Source organism: Eubalaena glacialis, chromosome 10 (assembly GCF_028564815.1).
Source record: "Eubalaena glacialis isolate mEubGla1 chromosome 10, mEubGla1.1.hap2.+ XY, whole genome shotgun sequence".
Classification (NCBI taxonomy): Eukaryota; Metazoa; Chordata; class Mammalia; order Artiodactyla; family Balaenidae; genus Eubalaena; species Eubalaena glacialis.
Window position 1 is genome coordinate 41468907 of NC_083725.1, and position 16211 is coordinate 41485117.

Below are 16211 nucleotides of genomic sequence, written 5' to 3' on the forward strand. Positions count from 1 at the left end.
TGTATGTGTGTGGGGAGGTTCCTGGCATAGTGGAGTATAATTTTTTCCTAAGAAAATGAAATGGCTAACTGATAATTTGACCTACAGGGAAAAAAGTGGCTTATAATTTTTTCTCTGTGCAATGTGCAATATTACTTTAGCTGGCAAGATCAGCTTTAGCAGTTTAGCATGTATTAAGACGTAGTTGGAGGAATACATAGTATCCTAGACTATCCCAGCCAGCAATCTGAGATTCTAATCCTAGCATTAACTTTATCTTTTGGTGTGGTTTTGAGGAAGTTTCTCAATGTCTTTGAACCTGTTTTCCAGTGTAATATAAAAGGATTAGGTTAGATGATCTCTAGGTGTACTTTTGGGGTCTATAGAAGTCTGTTATCCCTAAATCACATTCTTGTGTATTCCAGACCAGGCTAGTCTGGTCTGGAATACTTGAATATTGACTTAGTAAATCAATATTGGCTTAGTAAATATTGATACTTGAATATTGACTTAGTAAATTTTCTCTAAAGGGCTTAACATATCTTAGAAGAAAATAATTTTTTAATTAAAAAATATGATGGAGAACTAATGATTTCATTTTTTCCTTGTGTAATAATTTTAAATGCAAATTGAATTTTAAAATAGTTAAAATCAGTTGTTTCTTGAAAACAGTAGTGTTAAGAATTTCCCTGCAAATTTAGAGACCTCAAAAACAACAAATATTGAACCTATGTTATTGGGCGGAACTGATTCTTTTTTTTTTTTTCACAACTCACACACACACACTGTATTTTATTTTTACAAGAGATAAATAAACTGACACCAAGCATTGTAAATGGATAACCACAACAAAATCAACAATGACTGCAATTACCAAACACAAAACACAGTCATACTATGTCATAATATTGACATTCAGTCCAGTAATCCTCCACTGTAACAGCCCCTTTACTTTGCAGTGAAAATTGATTTGTATATTTTTTGACTCTGAGCCCTTGTGGGATTTTTTTTTTATTCAAACAGTCACAAAAATTATAATCATCCTCATCAGTTCACTCAGTACCATGTAATTAATTTTTTTTATCTTGATCTTTTGTTAGCACTTTTATGAATTCATCAGTTTTCCATTAGAGTTCTGAAAATGCTTATTCATTCAGTTCAGCAGTATAGTCAGTTACCAGAAACCTGTACTTGTCAGAGTCTTTTCCATGAATTCCTTGAAGATGAAACCATTTTATAGGAACAATTTTACAAAAGCATCAGAGTACACCCAGAACTGTCTGTAAATGACAAAAGACTTAAAAATGACCATGGTTAACGATTTGATGAAAGTTCATAATAATGCAATTGACAAGGAAATTTAGTTATTTCTGAGACATACATTTTAAAGTAATAACTAGAATTGCGACTTATAACATTATACCAGACCATATAAGATTTTTAGAAATTTCATGTAATGTCTGAAACATTTATATTAACATATTTCCATACAAATAACCCAAAGAAAGTTTAGTATTAGTTGTTGGGTTTTTTTGTTTGTTTTCTTATACTGCAGATTCTTATTAGTCATCAATTTTATACACATCAGTGTATACATGTCAATCCCAATCGCCCAATTCAGCACACCACCATCCCCACCCCACCGCGGCTTTCCCCCATTGGTGTCCATACATTTGTTCTCTACATCTGTGTCTCAACTTCTGCCCTGCAAACCGGCTCATCTGTACCATTTTTCTAAGTTCCACATACATGCGTTAATATACGATATTTGTTTTTCTCTTTCTGACTTACTTCACTCTGTATGACAGTCTCTAGATCCATCCACATCTCAAAAAATGACTCAATTTCGTTCCTTTTTATGGCTGAGTAATATTCCATTGTATATATGTACCACAACTTCTTTATCCATTCGTCTGTCGATGGGCATTTAGGTTGCTTCCATGACCTGGCTATTGTAAAAAGTGCTGCAATGAACATTGGGGTGCATGTGTCTTTTGAATTATGGTTTTCTCTGGGTATATGCCCAGTAGTGGGATTGCTGGATCATATGGTAATTTTATTTTTAGTTTTTTAAGGAACCTCCATACTGTTCCCCATAGTGGCTGTATCAATTTACATTCCCACCAACAGTGCAAGAGGGTTCCCTTTTCTCCACACCATCTCCAGCATTTGTTGTTTGTAGATTTTCTGATGATGCCCATTCTAACTGGTGTGAGAGGATACCTCATTGTAGTTTTGATTTGCATTTCTCTAATAATTAGTGATGTTGAGCAGCTTTTCATGTGCTTCTCGGCCATCTGTATGTCTTCTTTGGAGAAATGTCTATTTAGTTCTACTGCCTATTTTTGGATTGGGTTGTTTGTTTCTTTAATATTGAGCTGCATGAGCTGTTTATATATTTTAGAGATTAATCCTTTGTCCGTTGATTTGTTTGCGAATAGTTTCTCCTATTCTGAGGGTTGTCTTTTCATCTTGTTTATGGTTTCCTTTGCTGTGCAAAAGCTTTGAAGTTTCATTAGGTCCCATTTGTTTATTTTTGTTTTTATTTCCATTACTCTAGGAGGAGGGATCAAAAAAGATCTTGATGTGATTTATGTCAAAGAGTGTTCTTCCTATGTTTTCCTCTAAGAGTTTTATAGTGTCTGGTCTTAGATTTAGGTCTCGAATCCATTTTGAGTTTATTTTTGTGTATGGTGTTAGGGAGTGTTCTAATTTCATTCTTTCACATGTAGCTGTCCAGTTTTCCCAGCACCACTTATTGAAGAGACTGTCTTTTCTCCATTGTATATCTTTGCCTCCTTTGTCATAGATTAGTTGACCATAGGTGCATAGGTTTATCTCTGGGCTTTCTATCTTGTTCCATTGATCTATGTTTCTGTTTTTGTGCCAGTACCATATTGTCTTGATTACTGTAGCTTTGTAGTATAGTCTGAAGTCAGGGAGTCTGATTCCTCCAGCTCCGTTTTTTTCCCTCAAGACTGCTTCGGCTATTCGGGGTCTTTTGTGTCTCCGTACAAATTTTAAGATGATTTGTTCTAGTTCTGTAAAAAATGCCATTGGTAATTTGATAGGGATTGCATTGAATCTGTAGATTGCTTTGGGTAGTAGAGTCATTTTCACAATATTGATTCTTCCAATCCAAGAACATGGTATATCTCTCCATCTGTTGGTATCATCTTTAATTTCTTTCATAAGTTTCTTACCGTTCTCTGCATACAGGTCTTTTGTTTCCCTAGGTAGGTTTATTCCTAGATATTTTATTCTTTTTGTTGCACTGGTAAATGGGAGTGTTTCCATAATTTCTCTTTCATATTTTTCATCATTAATGTATAGAAATGCAAGAGATTTCTGTGCATTAATTTTGTATCCTGTAACTTTACCAAATTCATTGATTAGCTCTAGTAGTTTTCTGGTGGCATTTTTAAGATTCTCTATATGTAGTATCATGTCATTTGCAAACAGTGACAGTTTTACTTCTTCTTTTCCAATTTGTATTCCTTTTATTTCTTTTTCTTCTCTGATTGCCATGGCTAGGACTTCCAAAACTATGTTGAATAATACTGCTGAGAGTGGACATCCTTGTCTCATTCCTGATCTTAGAGGAAATGCTTTCAGTTTTTCACCATTGAGAATGATGTTTGCTGTGGGTTTGTCGTATATGGCCTTTATTATGTTGAGGTAGGTTCCCGCTATGCCCAATTTCTGGAGAGTTTTTATCATAAATGGGTGTTGAATTTTGTCAAAAGCTTTTTCTGCATCTATTGAGATGATCATATGGTTTTTATTCTTCAATTTGTTAATATGGTGTATCACATTGATTGATTTGCATATATTGAAGAATCCTTGCATTTCTGGGATAAATCCCACTTGATGGTGGTGTATGATCCTTTTAATGTGTTGTTGGATTCTGTTTGCTAGTATTTTGTTGAGGATTTTTGCATCTATATTCATCAGTGATATTGATCTGTAATTTTCTTTTTTTTAAGTATCTTTGTCTGGTTTTGGTATCAGGGTGATGGTGGCCTCATAGAATGAGTTTGGGAGTGTTCCTTCCTCTGCCATTTTTTGGAAGAGTTTGAGAAGGATGGGTGTTAGCTCTTCTCTAAATGTTTGATAGAATTCACCTGTGAAGCCATCTGGTCCTGGACTTTTGTTTGTTGGAAGATTTTTAATCACAGTTTGAATTTCATTACTTGTGATTGATCTGTTCATATTTTCTGTTTCTTCCTGGTTCAGTCTTGGAAGGTTGTACCTTTCTAAGAATTTGTCCATTTCTTCCAGGTTGTCCATTTTATTGGCATAGAGTTGCTTGTAGTAGTCTCTTAGGATGCTTTGTATTTCTGCTGTGTCTGTTGTGACTTCTCCTTTTTCATTTTTAATTTTATTGATTTGAGTCCTCTCCCTCTTTTTCTTGATGAGTCTGGTTAATGGTTTATCAATTTTTTTGTCTTCTCAAAGAACCGGCTTTTAGTTTTATTGATCTTTGTTATTGTTTTCTTTGTTTCTGTTTCATTTATTTTTGCTCTGATCTTTATGATTTCTTTCCTTCTGCTAACTTTGGGTTTTGTTTGTTCTTCTTTCTGCAGTTCCTTTAGGTGTAAGGTTAGATTGTTTACTTGAGATTTTTCTTGTTTCTTTAGGTCGGCTTGTATAGCTATAGACTTCCCTCTTAGAACTGCTTTTGCTGCATCCCATACGTTTTGGATCATCGTGTTTTCATTGTCATTTGTCTCTAGGTATTTTTTGATTTCCTCTTTGATTTCTTCAGTGATCTCTTGGTTATTTAGTAACGTATTGTTTAGCCTCCATGAGTTTGTGTTTTTTACGTTCTTTTCCCTGTAATTCATTTCTAATCTCATAGCGTTGTGGTCAGAAAAGATGCTTGATATGATTTCAATTTTCTTAAATTTACTGAGGCTTGATTTGTGACCCAAGATGTGATCTATCCTGGATAATGTTCTGTGCGCATTTGAGAAGAAAGTGTAATCTGCTGTTTTTGGATGGAATGTCCTATAAATATCAATTAAATCTATCTGGTCTATTGTGTCATTTAAAGCTCCTGTTTCCTTATTTATTTTCATTTTGGATGATCTGTCCATTGGTGTAAGTGAGGTGTTAAAGTGCCCCACTATTATTGTGTTACTGTTGATTTCCTCTTTTATAGCGGTTAGCAGTTGCCTTATGTATTGAGGTGCTCCTATGTTGGGTGCATATATATTTATAATTGTTATATCTTCTTCTTGGATTGATCCCTTGATCATTATGTAGTGTCCTTCCTTGTCTCTTGTAACATTCTTTATTTTAAAGTCTATTTTATCTGATATGAGTATAGCTACTCCAGCTTTCTTTTGATTTCCATTCGCATGGAATAACTTTTTCCATCCCCTCACTTTCAGTCTGTATGTGTCCCTAGGTCTGAAGTGCGTCTCTTGTAGACAGCATATAGATGGTTCTTCTTTTTGTATCCTTTCAGCAAGCCTGTGTCTTTTGGTTGGAGCATTTAATCCATTCATGGTTAAGGTAATTATCAATATGTATGTTCCTATGACCATTTTCTTAATTGTTTTGGATTTGTTTTTGTAGATCCTTTTCTTCTCTTGTGTTTCCCACTTAGAGAAGTTCCTTTAGCATTTGTTTTAGAGCTGGTTTGGTGGTGCTGAATTCTCTTAGCTTTTGCTTGTGTGTAAAGCTTTTGATTTCTCCATCGAATCTGAATGAAATCCTTGCTGGGTAGAGTAATCTTCGTTGTAGGGTCTTCCCTTTCATCACTTTAAATCTATCATGCCACTCCCTTCTGGCGTGTAGAGTTTTTGTTGAGAAATCAGCTGTTAACCTTACGGGAGTTCCCTTGTATGCTATTTGTCATTTTTCCCTTGCTGCTTTCAATAATTTTTCTTTGTCTTTAATTTTTGCCAGTTTGATTACTATGTGTCTCGGCATGTTTCTCCTTCGGTTTATCCTGTATGGGACTCGCTGTGCTTCCTGGACTTGGGTGGCTATTTCCTTTCCCATGTTAGGGACGTTTTCGACTATAATCTCTTCAAATATTTTCTCTGGTCCTTTCTCTCTCTCTTCTCCTTCTGGGACCCCTACAATGCGAATGTTGTTTCGTTTAATGTTGTCCCAGAGGTCTCTTAGGCTGTCTTCATTTCTTTTCATTCTTTTTTCTTTATTCTGTTCCACAGCAGTGAATTCCACCATTCTGTATTCCAGGTCACTTATCTGTTCTTTTGCCTCAGTTATTCTGCTATTGATTCCTTCTAGTGTAGTTTTCATTTCAGTTATTGTATTGTTCATCTCTGTTTGTTTGCTCTTTAATTCTTCTAGGTCTTTGTTAAACATTTCTTGCATTTTCTCGATCTTTGCCTCCATTGTTTTTCCGAGGTCCTGGATCATCTTCACTATCATTATTCTGAATTCTTTTTCTGGAATGTTGCCTATCTCCACTTCATTTAGTTGTTTTTCTGGGGTTTTATCTTGTTTCTTCATTGAGTACATAGCCCTCTGACTTTTCATCTTGCCTGTCTTTCAGTGAATGCGGTTTTTGTTCCACAGGCTGCAGGATTGTAGTTCTTCTTGCTTCTGCTCTCTGCCCTCTCAGAAGTGATTCTTTCTCAAGTGAGGTTCTAAATTACAACTCAAGTGAAGCAAAGGATTAAGACATGAGATAATTCCAGCATGAAATCTGTAGATACTCACATTGAGCCTGTTTTTATTTGCATCTGTTCATTTATTCATTGGTTTATACATTCAACACATTTTAATTGAGTAACAAGCATGGGTTGAATCTCTAAGGATATTAAAATGAATAAGAAACATTTTTGCACTCAATCTCTAGTACATCAGAAAGATATTTCTCCACTAGTGAATGCCTTTTAAAGTAAGACCTCACTGATTAAAAGCCTGCTGATATAGTTAAATATTTTATTTAGTATACATAAATCTCATCTAGCAAAATGATGGAGAAAGGAAACACTTTAATGTTTTTCTGTGCTAATGTTTCGTTTTACTTGAAAGGCAAATCCAGTTAGAGTGCAGTAGCTAATTTTTCCCAAGAATCTATGAATTTAATGTTTCTTTAATTTTTTTTACAGTAATATTTTTTAAATGTTTTGCCTCTGAACTATGGGACCACCAACTCAATCATTTAGTGCATTACTTATTGATATGTAGCATAGGCTGAATGTTAATTTATTAGTTGTACTGAATTATCTCTTGCCTGGTACTTCAATGAAATAAAACAAACATTTAAATATTTTATATTAAGCGGAATTTTGCACCCTTATTTAAAATTATTAATGTCTTATAGTAATTTTTAAATATTAGCTGATTATAGTGCAATTTAGATTTTTTTAAGTAAGGATACTTGTATCACATAAAAATTAAGCCTGTCTCTAAAGAAATTTTAATATATCATAGTGTACCTTAGATTTCTGATCCTATAAGGAAATAAGAATCATGAAAAGGCTAGATCCAAGAGTACAACAATCTTTAAAATGTCACATTTTAATGTCTCTGTGTGTTAATCAGAATAGCAAATTACACTCCAGCTCTTTTCCCTAAAAGTGTGGACCATGCTGTCCAAGCAGCATTCAGGGTTTGGAGTGATAAGACCCAACTCAAATTCACTAGAGTTTTCTGGGACACTACTGACATATAATCGTCTTCAAAAGCAGAGGTAATAATGATGAAAAGATTGACTTTATTGAGGATGTCTCATTTTTTAATACACTCTACCTGAAGTGATAGGGTTTGTTCTTGTCTTGACAATTTTTCCACAATTATTTTCTGAGTTGTTTCCCTTTTAGAATATGGAGATTTCTTCCCCATTTGATGGGTCCTTTGGACTGCGAGCGCATGCTTTTTCTCCTCGTGAGGGTCTGGGAGATGATGTTCACTTTGATGTTGACGAACTCTGGACAAATGATTCCAAAGGTAAGGGTGAATATCCTTCAATTAGAATCGATGTAATCCTATTCACTGAACTTGTGTAATCACTGACCTCAAAGAGTGGTGAAAGTTACAGAAATCCCCCATTTGGGAGAAAATTGCTTTTTCCATTTTATGTAAATAGGTTGTCAAAACATTGAGTTTTCCATCTCATATCCCCAACAGCAATTAAGGCAATAAAACAGAATCAACCAAAATGCTTTTTTAGGTCTTCGAGGGTTAAGCTGACACTGCAGGGATTGTGTGGTAACACTACAAAGTTTGAATTGACCCAGGTTTTTTCGCTCCTATGGTTGAAGAAAGTGTAACATAGTTTGCTAATTGAACATTTAAACTTCCGTGTGGTGGAAATAATTTATAGTGATTCACAAATAAAACATATTGTCATATATTCAGATATAAAGCAATGATCTTTATTTCATGTTTTGCTGCTTTATATTATATTCCTATTCTTCACAAACACTTTGACTAAATATCATATCAAGGGGTAGAAAACACAGGCATTAAATATCGATCTATAATCTCTCTTCTTTCTTATTAGAAAAACAATGTGTCACTCTGTCCCCGAGCTGGCATAGAAAATATATCCTTCATAGTAAACTAATGAGCATTAGAAAAGCTTGCTGTAAAAACTTCTCTAACTTGGGCAAATGTGGAATTAGGAGGGTGTGTGTTTATATCAACTACATACTAATAGTCATGTTTGCCAAGTACTTTCTGTCAGAAGGCTTGCCTGAATCAACAAGAATTACCGTAATTGGCATGTTTATTGATTTTATGCAAATATTGTTAAATGCTTTAAAACAACCTAAAGCTTCGAACTTGAATACCCCTAGTGTGTCCATTATAGCTTGCAGTTCAGCAATTGTTTTCATAGTGCCAAAATAAACTCTGGATAAACTCCATTATCATTAATTCAGATTTTAATCTTTGTAGCTACTGTACATTAGGCATTTACTATTTGCTGGGTCCTTTGGATATTAATAATATAAACAACAACAAAAGCTAATCTCTAGTACAGTGATTGAATTCTTATAACGTGCCATGTGCTTTACCATTAAATTCTCTCACTAATCCTGTAAGACTGGTTTCATTACCCCCACTTCACAGGTGAGGAATCTGTCTGGCTTCGGGGCCCATATCCACTACCAGTACAGGATTCGCTATTTCTTTTACATATTCCAAACTAATTAAGTTTTTTTTAAAAAACATCTTTATTGGAGTATAATTGCTTTACAATGGTGTTTTAGTTTCTGCTTTATAACAAAGTGAATCAGCTGTACATATACATATATCCCCATATCTCCTCCTTCTTGCATCTCCCTCCCATCCTCCCTATCCCACCGCTCTAGGTGGTCCCTGTGCTACGCGGCTGCTTCCTACTAGCTATCTATTTTACATTTGGTAGTATATATAAGTCCATGCCACTCTCTCACTTTGTCCCAGCTTACCTTTACCCCTCTCTTTGTCCTCAAGTCCATTCTCTACGTCTGTGTCTTCATTCCTGTCCTGCCCCTAGGTTCTTCAGAACCATTTTTTTTTTTTTTAAGATTCCATATATATGTGTTAGCATATGGTATTTATTTTTCTCTTTCTGACTTACTTCACTCTGTATGACAGACTCTAGGTCCATCCACCTCACTATAAATAACTCAATTTCGTTTCTTTTCATGTCTGGGTAATATTCCATTGTATATATGTGCTACATCTTCTTTATCCATTCATCTGTCAATGGACACTTAGATTGCTTCCATGTCCTGACTATTGTAAATAGAGCTGCAATGAACATTGTGGTGCATAACTCTTTTTGAATTATCGTTTTCTCAGGGTATATGCCCAGGAGTGAGATTGCTGGGTCGTATGGTAGTTCTATTTTTAGTTTTTTAAGGAACCTCCATACTGTTCTCCATAGTGGCTGTATATACTTGTACAGTTGTGTGGTGCCCAAATGTTCTTTTTCACTGAAAGTAAAGTGACCATAGTTATTCTCTTATTCGTTACTGCTTAATAACACAGCAGTCAAAGGGCACAGCAAAATCAGTAATGGAATCTCAGTGGCTCCAACCTGCACCCCTTGGGCACTTGCTGTGTCAGGGTCACTGATGAAGGTATCCTTACAGATTTTGGTTTTTGTCCTTCTTCATTAAATATGCAACAAGGGAGAGATGTAATTAATAAGGCTTAAAGAATTCGTCTAAAAAATCTTTTAAAAGAACTGATTTTGGTGTGGTTCTACTTACATCATCAACACTGTGTTCTTTCATAGACATTAACCTGTTTGCTGTTGCTGCACATGAATTTGGCCACAACTTGGGCCCCCATCACTCCAGGGACCCCAAGGTTCTGATGTACCTTATCTGATATACACCCACTTTAGCCAGAGGAAGATCTTCTCTGAGGATGATGTCAAAGGCATCTGGACTTTCTGTGGTTTGCTGACATTTGGTTTTCTTCTCATTCTAGAAGTATTCATTTGCCCTGCTAATCTCCTAAAACAGCTTTTCTCAATCTGTGTACTGTGGAACTCCAATGCTGCAAGAAGCAACTGAAAAGACTGTTCCAAGCTCAAATAACTGAGGGACTCATTCCAAGCTCTAGCCCTTTTCTTAGATTTTCATGATGTCATGAAGCTCTAGGAAGTCCTCCAGGAAAGAAACGGTTCACAGTTGTTTAACCCAATATCTCCTAAGTTTATTTGACCATAGACATTTCCCTCTTTTTCTCCCTCCTTCCCTCGCTACCTTTCTTCATTCCCACCATTAATATTGGTGGAACACCTCTGATATCCCATAGAATGAGGTTTCACATCACCCCCTTTGAAAAATTCAGTCCTAAGACACATAACAGTGAGGAGTGATTTTCTCCATGAGTTTGTGGAAGTCCAAATCTGAGAGAATCAGGATTACCAGGTTGGCCTCCATTTACTTTTCACCCAAAATTTCAATCTTATTTCAAAAGGCATATTTTATAGTAATTTACTTATCTCTGTACCTGTAGTTTACGATTCTCCAAATCTTTTTCCCATCTCAGAAGAGAGGCTCATAATTGTATGCTGTACTTTAGCAAATACATGGCTGGTGCAGACTACAGAATACCATTTTATAAAATCCATCCTGTTAAAATTCATATAATTTATATTAAATTCATTCCAAATTTTGTATGAGAAGAAATTTCTGGGAGTTCCCTGGTGTCCTAGGGGTTAGGATTCCGGGCTTTCACTACCGTGACCCGGGTTCAAACCCTGATAGGGGAACTGAGATCCTGCAAGCTGTGCGGTGCATCCAAAAGAAAAAAAAAAACACCCAGAAATTTCTATTAAAGGTGGGAGATTTATTAATTGAAATATATAATCTAATTAAAATATAACTTACCATAGAATCTAATTAATGAAGGACATGGCATCAGTCTTTGGCCAGACCTAGGAGAAAATGTTCCTTACCTATAGGTCCTGGGGACTGGGTAAAATAGTTATTACGTTTGCTGTCAAACTACAATTTTCATTTCATTTTCTCACTCTCTGTGAAATTTAAAAATAGGGAGCTATTATTATCCTTGTATCTGAAAATAAATATATAATTTATACATGAAGATATACATTAAACTATACAAGAAGATACAGTAAGTCAGTGCTGATTGGGACTGGAAAATGTATTACAGTTTTCCCATTTTAATCCTTATATTGTCAACTTTATCGGTCAGGATCCAACCAGGAACCAGAAATCACTTTAGGTATTAAAACAGGATTAGAAGAGAAACAGAAACAACCCACAAATTAGCAACACCGAAAACCTCTACCAGCCTGTGGGGTTAGAGGGACACAGGGAGCAGATGATGTGACCAACCCAGAACCCTGAGTGATGAGGAGTTAGAAAGCATGGTGGGCCTGCCTGGGAGGAGCTGGAACCACAGAGGGAGGGGCTGTCTACAGAGAACTGGAGACAGCCACCACTCCTCCCAAGGAAGAGAGAGGAGAGGACAAGAAATACTGGCTTTTCTCCTGCTCTCCAGTGCCTCCCTTTGGCTGACCCTACCTAGAAGCCATTTGGCAAGAGGGCCCAGGAAAAGTACTAATTAGCAGAGGAAGGGTTGAATATAGGAAGTTAAGAACATCAACTTCACCTTAAAGCTAAACAGTGGCCCTTCCCCCAGACACAGGGAAACACAGGTCAGTATTTGAGACTAAGAATTAGGAATAAGCCACAATATATGATCTGAAGACGTTTTCCTATCTCATTTTAATCTAGACATCAAAACTAGAATGCTAAGGTTATTTTACTTTTGAAAAGAATCTGAAGAAAATCAAGGGACCATGTTGGGTCATTATTTTCTTACTTTAGGTCCAAGAAAGAGATCATTCGGTAGGCAAACTCTGGAGAAATGTGATCTAGACTTCACACTTGATGCTATTATGCAGTTACGAGGAGAAAAAATTATCTTTAAGGACACGTAAGTCAAATTTGGGGCCTAACATCAGTGGAATACCTGGGAAACACCCCAAGTTGACAGTCTTCAAATTCCCCAGTTCAGCTTTTCCCACCACTCTCCTTGTTGGCTACAGTCTGGCACACGTTTTTCCTTTTCCCTGAACAGAAGCTTTCTTCTATGCTAGTGCCTTTGTGCTTGCAGTTCCTTCTGCCTAGACTAATACTCTGCTCCCAGATATTTTCATGGCTGAGATTCTCTTGTCATCTGGTCTCAGTTTTAAGTGTATCTCCTTGGAGAGGCCTGCCTTGACATTCAGGTGAAAGTGTCCATCCCCCCAGCCCTGCCTCCAATCATTCTATAGCATCACTTCATTTTACATTCTTAATAATATTTCTAACTAGATAAACTTGCCTTTTTTTTTTTTGCAATGTCTACTTTCTCCTTCTAATATCTAAGAGTTCTCATCAATACTGTTTATGCAATATCCTGTATGCCTATAAGAGTGCCTGGCACAATGGTTTTGCTGGGTGCTAGGTAGGTTAGTTATTGTTAATTAATGATATATATCAGGTGCTTCCTGTGTGCCAGGCACTGTTGCAAATGTCCTCAGTCCTCATATAACCTATAACACAGGTACTGTGATGATCCCATTTGTATAGTTAAGATTGAGTAACTTTTCTCCTCACTCTGCCCCAGCCACACTGGTCTCCTTGCTGCTTTCCCCAATTATACCAGCACATTCTTACCTCAGGGCTATTGCACTTGCTGTTCTCTCTGCCAAGAGCATTCTTCCTCAGACAGTTCCATAGCTCATGCCTTCACTGACCTTCCCTCAGGTCTTTTCTCAAATTTCACTTCCTCAGTGATCCTTTCCCTGTCACCATATATAAATTACAACAGTCCTCCCTGAGCCCTCAACTCTCTATCTTGCTCTATTTTTCTCCTTTTCTCTCTCTCTCTACTAGAGTGTTCGCTTCATGAGGACCAGGATTTTGATATGTTTTGTTCACTGTTGTATCACTGAGATTAGGGAGCTAATAAATGGCAGAGTTGGGATTTCAGTTGGTGTAACTGATTCCAAGCCCTGTGCTCTCCATCTCTATGTGAGCTCCACAGACTTAGCTAAGGACTGAATCACTGGAGAGGTAAAAGAAACAAACACGCATCCTGTAGTCCATAACTTAGAAGGATTTCTTTGTAATTTAGTTTATACTCAGTCAGTTTATTACATTTTTAGCCTTAGACATGTCCCTTGCTTGGTCATAACTTTCCAACCAAAAATAAGGTCTTTCTTTGATTCATTGTTATTAACAAGAAAAAACTTTAGGGCCTTCATGTCGTGCTAGATGAATGTCCCAAGGGAATTAGTGAGCTTGGATTTCCAGGAGACACCTAAGAGATTGATACTGCTGTCCATTAACCTAACACTGGGATGACCACCTTTTTCACTTGCAGACCAGTGCTGAAGGGATGAAATCATCTTAGCAGCCAGGTTGAGGTAGAAGCCTTTGTTGGTAGTTCATGGTTGCAGTGAATTCCTGTCTATACTTTTCTGAAATTAAGTAACTAGAGCATATAGAAAAAATTTAAATGTTAACCTCTTTAATGTATAGCATTATTAAGATACATTTTGTGCATTTTTAGTTCATTCTCAATTTTATAATAGACTCAATCAAGAAAGGCAAACTATGGAAGATGGCTACCCCAAATTTATTAAAGATAACTTTCCTAGAATTGAAAATAAAATAGATGCAATGTATGACTAACCTGGCAAGTTTTTCTATTCTAGAAAGTATTGTTTTTAAAAATTTTAAGGTTGACTGTCATCTAAATAAATCAATTTAAAGGATATATATATCCTTAAATTTTATATATATATGGGGTTATCTAAAAAATCTTGGGGTATTACAGTAAATTTTGTCTTCTAGTTTTCTTCCTATTTTCCAGTCATTATGCAATAAGTTTATTACTTTTTTGTATTTTACTTTTTAAATCAGAAAATTTATTGCTTAAAAATATGTAACAACTTCTACTTTAGTGAATTGAGGTAGCAAGGTGAGGTTAGGTTGTTTTAAAAATAGACTTTTTGATTCATTGTTTAAATATTAGGGATTTTAAAATACACTGAAATTGCTTGTTGTTAAAACCTCAGGCCCCGTTTCTCGAGCTTGTTTTCATTTCTATTATTCACTGCCAAACCCTGTTTTTTTTCCTTTTCAGAGACATTTGGGCATGGATGGGCTAGAATGTGTGTTCTATTCCTGGTTGTTTTCTCTTACAGTATTTGGTTAAAGCTGGCAGAGGTGGACATTCAGTGACCACCTTTTTTAACAAAACACAATAAAAATTAAAATTCATTTAGGAATAGAGCCCAGGAAATTGTGTCTTGACTTTCAGATGTCATACTCGAGTAAGAACTGAAAAGACTTTTATTTTTTCTTGCAGATTCTATTTATTTTTTTTGTGGATCAACCCAGTATGAATGCAGGATCTCTGAAGACTATGCAATTCAAATGTTAAAAGTAAATGACCTCCTAAATTGCTGACCTTCTGCTTTGTAGCTTCAGCATCTAAAATAGTGGATTATGTCATGATTGTGCACAAGTAGGTTAGGTGGGGCACTCTTACACCTTAAGCTAGGGTGTAAATATGATTAAGTGTTTAAATTCTAGTTTAGTTTTCTTTTTTTAAGAGCACATGAGCCCATTTCATGGGGTCATGGGCAAAAAAAAGGACAGAATGAAAGAAAATCAGAGACTAGAGCAAAGCAACCATCAGAGAGTGTTTAAAAAAAATCATTATGCAGTTACAGAATCAAATCATTTGCCTTTTAGAAAAATAAAGATACTACTAAGTGTCGTTGTCAACACTTATAATTTACAATGCTCTAAGCTGAAGCCAAATTTTTTATCATAAAGGTTCTTTGATTTACAGAATTTTCATAATTTTAACCCAACTCAAATGGCCCATTGTTCCTATTATTTCATTATTTCTAATCAGGAACACCCCTGTGCTTTACTCAAGCGTTGTTCACAGACATTTTAGGTTCTCTTCTGGGTGATGTTTTGAACTTAGAAACTGATGATGACATATGTTTTAAAAAGTCCCACATTGCTTATATCTGAATCAGCAGTAGATACACATACCTGCACATATCTAATTTCGTCTACAGTTTTGCTTGCTTGTTCTACAGGTTTTCAAATTTCCCAGTGATTCGTAAGCTGCTTAGAACCATTTGTATATACCAGTTCAGCCTCTTTGTGTTTAAGTTGTCATTTGAAACCACAAACCACATCACCAGTGATAACCAGAAGGCCTGGCTTTCATTTTAATAATTAACCTGAGATAAGGACTTGTGTTGACAAGCAGTTTGTCAACACATTTCCATGTGTGACACATCCTGATCACTGTATAAAACCAGTCCTCCGTGAACAATAGCCTACAGTAGAGCAGTCTGATGATTTTCCTAAGAAATCAATTTCTACTTTAATCTTCTGAGGAATTTTTATTTATTCCCCTAGAGAAAATTGTGAAATGTGTGACAGCATGTTCTCATTAAACTTTCTGTGTTTTATCTTTTGCACTGTTTATATTCTTAAATGAAATAAGAAACTAATAAAATATTAAAGCGGTTTGACAGTAAGCATAATTTTGAAAGTTGAAAATGGTGACATTTATTTTTATTGTTCATTAAAAATCCTTCTTTATGGGGGAGATAATATTGCAATCACCGCAAGTAAAAGGCTCTTATCTTACCCTTCATTCCATCTTCATAGCGACTAGCATAGTATCCTGCATAGTTGATGCCCAATCAGCATTCATTGATTTAATAATGAAAAGGGCTTTAAAAAAATTCT